This window comes from Mauremys mutica, chromosome 3, assembly GCF_020497125.1.
Source record: "Mauremys mutica isolate MM-2020 ecotype Southern chromosome 3, ASM2049712v1, whole genome shotgun sequence".
In the NCBI taxonomy this organism is placed as follows: Eukaryota; Metazoa; Chordata; order Testudines; family Geoemydidae; genus Mauremys; species Mauremys mutica.
In genome coordinates, this window is record NC_059074.1 from 11,189,109 (window position 1) to 11,197,004 (window position 7,896).

At 49.4% G+C, this 7,896-nt stretch overlaps 1 long non-coding RNA gene across 1 annotated transcript; it reads right to left on the reverse strand.

The window, feature by feature from the left end:
* Positions 1 to 5,851: 5,851 nt before the first annotated feature.
* LOC123367099 lies at positions 5,852 to 7,092 on the reverse strand. Its single transcript, XR_006578306.1, has 3 exons — positions 7,021 to 7,092; positions 6,698 to 6,831; positions 5,852 to 5,964 (listed from the first exon to the last, which is right to left on the reverse strand). It is a non-coding gene; the product is annotated as an uncharacterized LOC123367099 (long non-coding RNA).
* Positions 7,093 to 7,896: the final 804 nt, after the last annotated feature.

Genomic DNA, 7,896 nt, shown 5'->3' on the forward strand with positions numbered 1-7,896 from the left:
AAGCTGAAGTAGGATTCTCAGGCTAGGTATTCCCGCACCTACCTCTCCGGGAGGACACAATCCTGTAGGCACACTCAGAGTACCCATACAGGAGTGGGCCTGTCTCAAAAGACAGCTGGCGGGGAGCCGGTCAGGAGAGTGTATGTGTACGTGCCTGGTGTTTAGGGCAGACTATTTGCATTTCAAGGGACTATATGGGCCCAGACAGTTGTTACAACCGGCGCTCACCTAGGAGAGGGGGAGATGCAGGTTCTAGTCCCTGCTCTGAGGAAAGTTTATTTATTTATGCAAAGTGGAACAGCTCCGACAGGAGAGACACCCCAGCATAGCCCATCACCCAGTGGGCAGGGCAATCATGTGGGAGACCTGGGTTCAAGTCCCTGATTTGAAGCAGAACTTGAAAGAGGCCTCCTGCAGCTCAGGTGAGTGCCCTGCCCTCTGGGCTATTGGCTGCAAGGGGATGGCGCTCTCACTCTTTCTGCCGTATCCACTAGGGCACAGGCTGACCAGGCATCATGGCTGAGAATCCCTCATGAGACAGATATCTCCCTCTGGCCAAGCACTCAGGTGCCAAGAGACCCAAGCCCTCCAAGGTATTTAGGCACCTGACACCCTTTGAGTCAATGAGAGTTAGGTGCCTAAATACCATTGACGAGCTGGGATGCAGCCCCTTCCAGGGGCGGGTGTAGACTCCAGGCCTTTTCTCTGCATTTCAGTCCTGCCTAGTACAGACTCATCCTTGCTCAGTCTGTTGTCTTCTGGGAGTCCCTTCCTGTGACCTACTTCTCCCTCTGCATTGGGCAGGGAGCCTTGGTGCCTAACTAAGACTGAGGATCCCAGAAAGGGGTGTCATGGGTTGCCCACCCCTCCGGGGTGCCACCTGATATACTGGGGTACCATTGAGCCTGCCTGTTCCACCAGCCTAGGCTCCCTGACACTGTCCTGCTGAGCCAGGCCCTCAAGCCTCCTCCAGTGCACACCCAGGGACACACCCGGCTACAGAAAGACACAGGCACTGAAATCAGCTCTGCATGGGAAGACACAGCTAGGGAATTGCCCCGCACTCAAGTGCACCCTTGGGGGGGCAAACCCAAACTTACGTCATCTTGCACTGCACAGAGAACTGTACAGCGTAAACTTATTGATATTCGCCTCCTCCCTCAATGTGGAGGAAGCTTTTTGCATCCCCTCCCCAGCTATGAATTCAACAAACTGGTTACAGAGAAAACAAAAACAAGTTTATTAACTAGAAAAGATAGATTTTAAGTGATTATAAGGGCTAGCAAACAGGTCAAAGCAGATTACTGCGCAAATAAAACAAACGCAAACTAAGCTTAATTCACTAAAGAAATGGGTTACAAGTAGTCATTTCTCCCCCTAAATGGTGTTTTATGGCAGATTTCAGAGATTCTTGAAGAGAAGCTGCTCTTGCTTGCAGCTCAAAAACCCATGGCGTTTCGTTCACAGGCCAGACACTTTTCTTGCCTGAGCTCAGTCCTCCCCCAACGCTCTTTGTCTTTGTTTCTTAGAAGTTTCCAACAGTCATCCTGGGTGGGGATTCAATGAAGAATGAACCTTGATTAGCTCCCTTCCCTCCCTTAAATAGGATTTCCCTATGGTGGGAATCCTTTGTCTTTCAGTGTCATTCCCCCCACCCTCAGTGGAAAAATACTGGTATTCTATGATGGAGTCCAGTATCAGGTGATATGATCACATGACCCTGTAGTGTCAAAGCAGCCATGAGTCAAAGGCCATTTGTAGACTCCCAAGAAGCTTCTCAGGAAGGTGGGAGATTAGCATCTTCAAAGACCTATTGTCCTCCCTAGTGGCTCATTGACTTTTCCCCAGTTAACCAGCCAGACTCATTGCATTTTGTCTGATGGGTGTTCCCCATACATAGTCAATATTCCCAACTCTAGATACAGAAATGATACATACATACAAATAGGATAATCAGATTCAGTAAATCATAACCTTTCCAATGATATCTCACATGACTTATCTTGCACAAAACATATCATAGTTATGCTATAATCACATTATAACAAGATTTCTATGAAGAATATGGGGTGTAATGTCACAGGGGGTCTAAGGCTTAGGAGCTCAACACTGAACACTGCACCATCTATAGACCTTCTTGGATGTAGCCATTAGACACCATGGTCCAGTCAATCCAGGTCTTACACTGAGCCCAGCACCATGGTATGTGTGCACCTGAGTCACCTCTGTCTTTGTTTTAAGAAGCTTGGTTCCATCTTGCAAGCACCAGTCTATCTTATACGGGTTAATAAGCAGCAGGTTTAAAACAAATAAAAGGAAGTATTTCTTCACATACGCACAGTCAACCTGTGGAACTCCTTGCCAGAGGATGTTCTGAAGACCAAGACCATAACAGGGTTCAAAACAGTACTAGATAAATTCATGGAGGATAGGTCCATCAATGGCTATTAGCCAGGATGGGCAGGGATGGTGTCCTTAGCCTCTGTTTGCCAGAATCTGGGAATGAGCAATAGGGGATGGATCACTTGATGATTACCTGTTGTATTCATTCCCTCTGGGGCACCTGGCACTGGCCATGGTTGGAAGACAGGATACTGAGCTAGATGGACCTTTGGTCTGACCCAGTAGGGCCATTCTTACGTTCTTATGGTGCAACTTCCGTGTGTAACCAGGTCTTAAAATAAGTAGCTGGAATTCCTTGAGTCTCTCACACTGGGATGGCATTTCCAGCCCTTGAATTGTTCTCGTGGCTCTTCTCAGAACTCAATCCAGTTGTTCAACTTCTTTCATAAACTGTGGACACCAGAACTCAGCACAGTAGTATTCCAGCGATGGGGTCACCCATGCTGTTCAGACGAGTAATAGCACCACCCTCCTCTTCCCTGATAGTCACTTCCTTATACTGTAACTAGCCCTGTTAGCCACAGTGTCGCACAGAGAGTTCATGTATAGTTGATTACCCACCATGACCCCTAAGTGTGTTTCAGAGTCACTGTTTTCCAGGGTACAGTCCCCCATCCCGTATATGTCACCAGTGCTCTTTGTTCCTAGATTTGTGACCTTTCATTTAGCTGTATTAAATAAGGTTGCCAACCCTCCAGGATTGCCCTGCAATCTCCAGGAATTAAAGATTAATCTTATGTGATGAAACCTCCAGGAATACGTCCAACCAAAACTGGCAACCCTAGTATTAAAACACCTTCTATTTGAATGGGCCCAGTTTACCAAACTTATGCAGATTGCTCTGTAAAAGTGACCTGCCTGCTCCATTATTTACCACACTGTGCATCAGCTGCAAACTTTGACCAGCACTGATTTTATAATTCCACTCAGGGCTGACACGATTGGGTCATAACAAGAAATGAGAAAAGAGTAGAAACACTTCCAGTGCTCACATATCCCCACCAAAGCTCAGCACAACCTGTCCAGGTTCCCCCAGCACACACTTACTGGAGTCATTTAGTTTTATTTGCAGGAACAAATAACACTGGTAAATGTACAGCTTGATGTCATTGCTATTCTCCAGATGTCAATTTCAATATTGTATATTTGATTGCCCAATTGGAAACTGGCCTTGGTTAGTTATGTGAGACACCCTGGCAGGGACCAGGAGCAATAGAATCACAGAATCATAGAATATCAGGGTTGGAAGGGACCTCAGGAGGTCATCTAGTCCACCCCCCTGTTCAAAGCTGGACCAATCCTCAACTAAATCATCCCAGCCAGGGCTTTGTCAAGACTGACCTTAAAAACCTCTAAGGAAGGAGATTCCACCACCTCCCTAGGTAACCCATTCCAGTGCTTCACCACCCTCCTAGTGAAAAAGTTTTTCCTAATGTCCAACCTAAACCTCCCCCGCTGCAACTCCTTGTTCTGTCATCTGCTACCACTGAAAACAGTCTAGATCCATCCTCTTTGGATCCTCAGGTAGTTGAAAGCAGCTATCAAATCCCCCCTCATTCTTCTCTTCTGCAGACTAAATAATCTAAATAATCCCAGTTCCCTCAGCCTCTCTCATAAATCATGTGCTCCAGCCCCCTAATCATTTTTGTTGCCCTCCGCTGGACTCTTTCCAATTTTTCCACATCCTTCTGGTAGTGTGGGGCCCAAAACTGGACACAGTGCTCCAGATGAGGCCTCATCAATGTCGAATAGAGGGGAATAATCACGTCCCTCGATCTGCTGTCAGTGCTCCTACTTATACAGCCCAAAATGCAGTTAGCCTTCTTAGCAACAAGAGCACACTGTTGACTCATATCCAGCTTCTAATGTTATATACATTAGTATATAACCTAAAGTAACTTATGCCCCCATCTGTTCATTAATTATTTCCCATTGCATGTGTCTGTTTTGGTGCCAGCTGGTCCCCGTCATATCACGAGATTGCACTATTCAGGGTTGTCAACTCGTGTTGTTTTTTTTTAGTGAGCGATGGAATTTTGGTTGGGGCTGGGGATAGTCTCACGATTGCCCCGCCTCCTAGGCAAAAGCAGCCAATCAAGGCTGCTGCAGGAGGCAGGCAGAGCTATCACCCACTTCCCCTCTGGTGCTAGTACCATGCTCACACGAGGGAGGGAGCAGGAGGGACCAGAAAAAGCCAGCAGTTCAGGGCATCTCCACTCCTTCCTCCCCATCTCCTGTGAGCAATGGGATGGCTCCTCTGCTCCCATCATTCCTAGGAATGGGGAGAGAGGACCCCACAGCAGCACCCCTTAGGGCCTGGAGGAGGGGACCCCAAGAGCTGCAGGGGGAGCAGAGATGAGGAGCAGAAGGGGTGGGGAGTGGAATTGATTGGGGGAGGGGCAGAAAAGCTGAGCAAGGGGACCGATAGATGTGGGGATAAGAGTTCCTACAACGGAGGCCAAAATCACCTTAATAAACATGGAGACTTTGGCAACACTTATTGTCACACACATGCAGGGAAAGACGGGAGTTCAAAAGTCAACAGATAGACTGAAAACACAATATAATCATTAACAAACCCCATGATTTTTGTGCCAATCTCATGATATTTCGTTGGGGGTCTGGCTCATGATTTTGGAATCCTGGGAGTTGGCAACACTGCTGTGCCACACACTCCTATAAAGACTGGGGCAGAGGTGTGATGGTCTCTCAGCTTCCTCAGGGACACCAGACCACGTGACCTATCAAGAGTGCCCAATGAATAACAACCTAAAGATAAGGTACGAGAGATCTTTGAGGACTTTCATACAAAGGAGATGGACAGTGCCTTCTTAAACCACCTAGAGCCAAGTAGGATGACAAGGGAGAAGGGAGGTGCCACGTCCGCAGGTTCGGCCAATCGCGGCTCCCACTGGCTGCAGTTCACCGCTCCAGGCCAATGGGGGCGGTGGGAAGCGGCAGCCAGCACATCCGTCGGCCCACGCTGCTTCCGGACACCCCCATTGGCCTGGAGCAGTGAACTGCGGCCAGTGGGAGCCACGATGGGCTGAACCTGTGGACGTAGCAGATAAACAAATCGGCCCGGCCCACCAGGGGCTTTCCCTGAACAAGCTGCGGACCGGCTTTGAGAACCACTGATCTAGTCCAATCCCCTGCTCAAAGCAGGACCAACACCAACTAAATCATCCCAGTCAGGGCTTTGTCAAGCCTGACCTTAAAAACCTCTAAGGAAGGAGATTCCACCGCGTCCCTAGGTAACCCAGTCCAGTGCTTCACCACCCTCCTAGTGAAATAGTGTTTCCTAATATCCAACCTAGACCCCCGCACACACACACTGCAACTTGAGACCATTGCTCCTTGTTGTGTCATCTGTCACCACTGAGAACAGCCGAGCTCCATCCTCTTTGGAACCCACCTTCAGGTAGTTGAAGGCTGTTATCAAATCCCCCCTCACTCTTCTCTTCTGCAGACTAAATAAACCCAGTTCCCTCAGCCTCTCCGTAGCTTAGCTGAAATATGTTTGCACTGTGCCCAGGATACTAGAATTCGACTCATCGAGACCTGCAATATAAAAATAGACACATTTAATTATATGAATCCCTAGAAAGTTGCATGCTTGGCTGCTTCTGTAGTACGAGCGGTACACCCGATGGGAGAGAGTCGCATGTTCAGCTGCTGCCCGCCAGGCAACAGCAGGGGGCACTAGGGAGTCCTCTAACTACAGCTGTTGGGGTGTGTGGGGAATACAGGAGGGTAACAGGAGCCAGGGGAGATGGGGTTTATGGTGAGGTTATAGATACCACCTATCCACTGCATTCAGAATTGCTCAGTCCTTTATCCTCCCGTTATTCTTTAACTTGCCCTCCATTCCTGTCCTACCTGACCCCAGAAATTCACTCCTTTCTCACCGCACCCCCCCCCCGAATCCTCCTTTACCCCCCTCACCACTACCACCAACCCCTGGCTGGGAATCGCTGCCCCCTCATCCCCCCGCTGTCTCCTTCCAGGGTCAGTATTTGGGGAGGTTAAACTGATAAACCCAGAGTTCACGGGAAACTGTCCCACCTCCTCCACCGATCTTCCCCTGCACTAAGTTGCTGCTTCCATCCACTCACTTCCCTGTTCCAGGTCCCTGCTTCCTCCCCTCACCCCAACTCTCCATGCCTCTGTCAGTCCCTGCTTCCTCTCCCCTCACACAACCTCCAGCTCCCTGATTCTACCCTTCCGGGCACCTGATGCTTCCTCCTCCCCACACACACTGCTTCCCCCTTCCCCTCTGGGTTCTTGTTACTACCATGGGTGGTGTGTCGCATAGGCCTGGCATGGCCCCACCCACGCTCCTCCCCTACTGTGGCGGGGCAGGATTTCCAGCCTGGCCATGCACTTCTGGTCTTGGGTCCCACTCTGTTGAACATCATCATCAGTGACCTGGAAGAAAACAAAGTTTGCAGATGACACACTGATGGGGGAAGTGGTAAATAATGAACAGGACAGGTCACTGATACAGAGGGATCTCGACTTCTTGGGCAACTGGGTGCAAGCAAACAGTAAGTGTTGTAATATGGCTCAGTGTGAACGTATCCACATTGAGGAACAAAGAATGCAGGCCATATTTACAGGATGGGAGACTTTCTCCTGGGAAGCCATGGTTCTGAATAAGACTTGGGGTTCATGGTACATAGTCAGCTGAATAAGAGCTCTCAGTCCGATGCTGTGGCCAAAAGGGCTCCTGCAATCCTTGGATGCATAAATAGCGGAATCCTGAGTGAAAGAAGAGAGCTAAAATAACCTGTGTATCTGGCATTGAGGTGTCCACTGATGAAATACTGTCTCCAGTTCTAGTGGCAACCGTTCAAGAAGGATGTTGATAAACTGGAGAGGGTTCAGAGAAGAGCCAGGAGAAGGATTAGAAAACATGTCTTATAGTAAGACTCAAGGAGCTCAATCTATTTTATCAAAGAAAAGGTTAAGGGGTGACTTGATAACAGTATATAAAAAGCTGCTTGAGGAGCAGAAATTTGATAATAGGTTGTCAAACTGCCTGCGTGACTCGAGTGTGGGTACCAACCTCAGGGCAGATTGTTAGGAAGCAGGACACAAACCCCAAATTGGCTGTGAGTTCTACACTGGGATTTCACCAACCAATTATCAAGTGTAAACTCCTCAGGCACTATAACAGCTGTAACATGGAGTCACAGACAGTCCCCTCTCATCTAGCTTGCCACCCAGGTGAGCAGGGCCGCCCAGAGGATTCAGAGGGCCTGGGGTCTTCAGCAGCGGGGGTCCCCCGCCACTGAATTGCCACCGAAGACCCGGCACTTCGGCTGCAGGTCCCGGGGCGGAAAGACCCGCCGCTGTGGGTCTTCGGGGCACTTCGGCGGTGGGTCCCAGAATGGAAGGACCTCCCACCGCCGAAGACCCGGAGTGGAAGAAGCTCTGGGGGCCCGGGGGCCCTGAGAGTTTTCCGGGGCCCCTGGAGCAAGTGAAGGACCC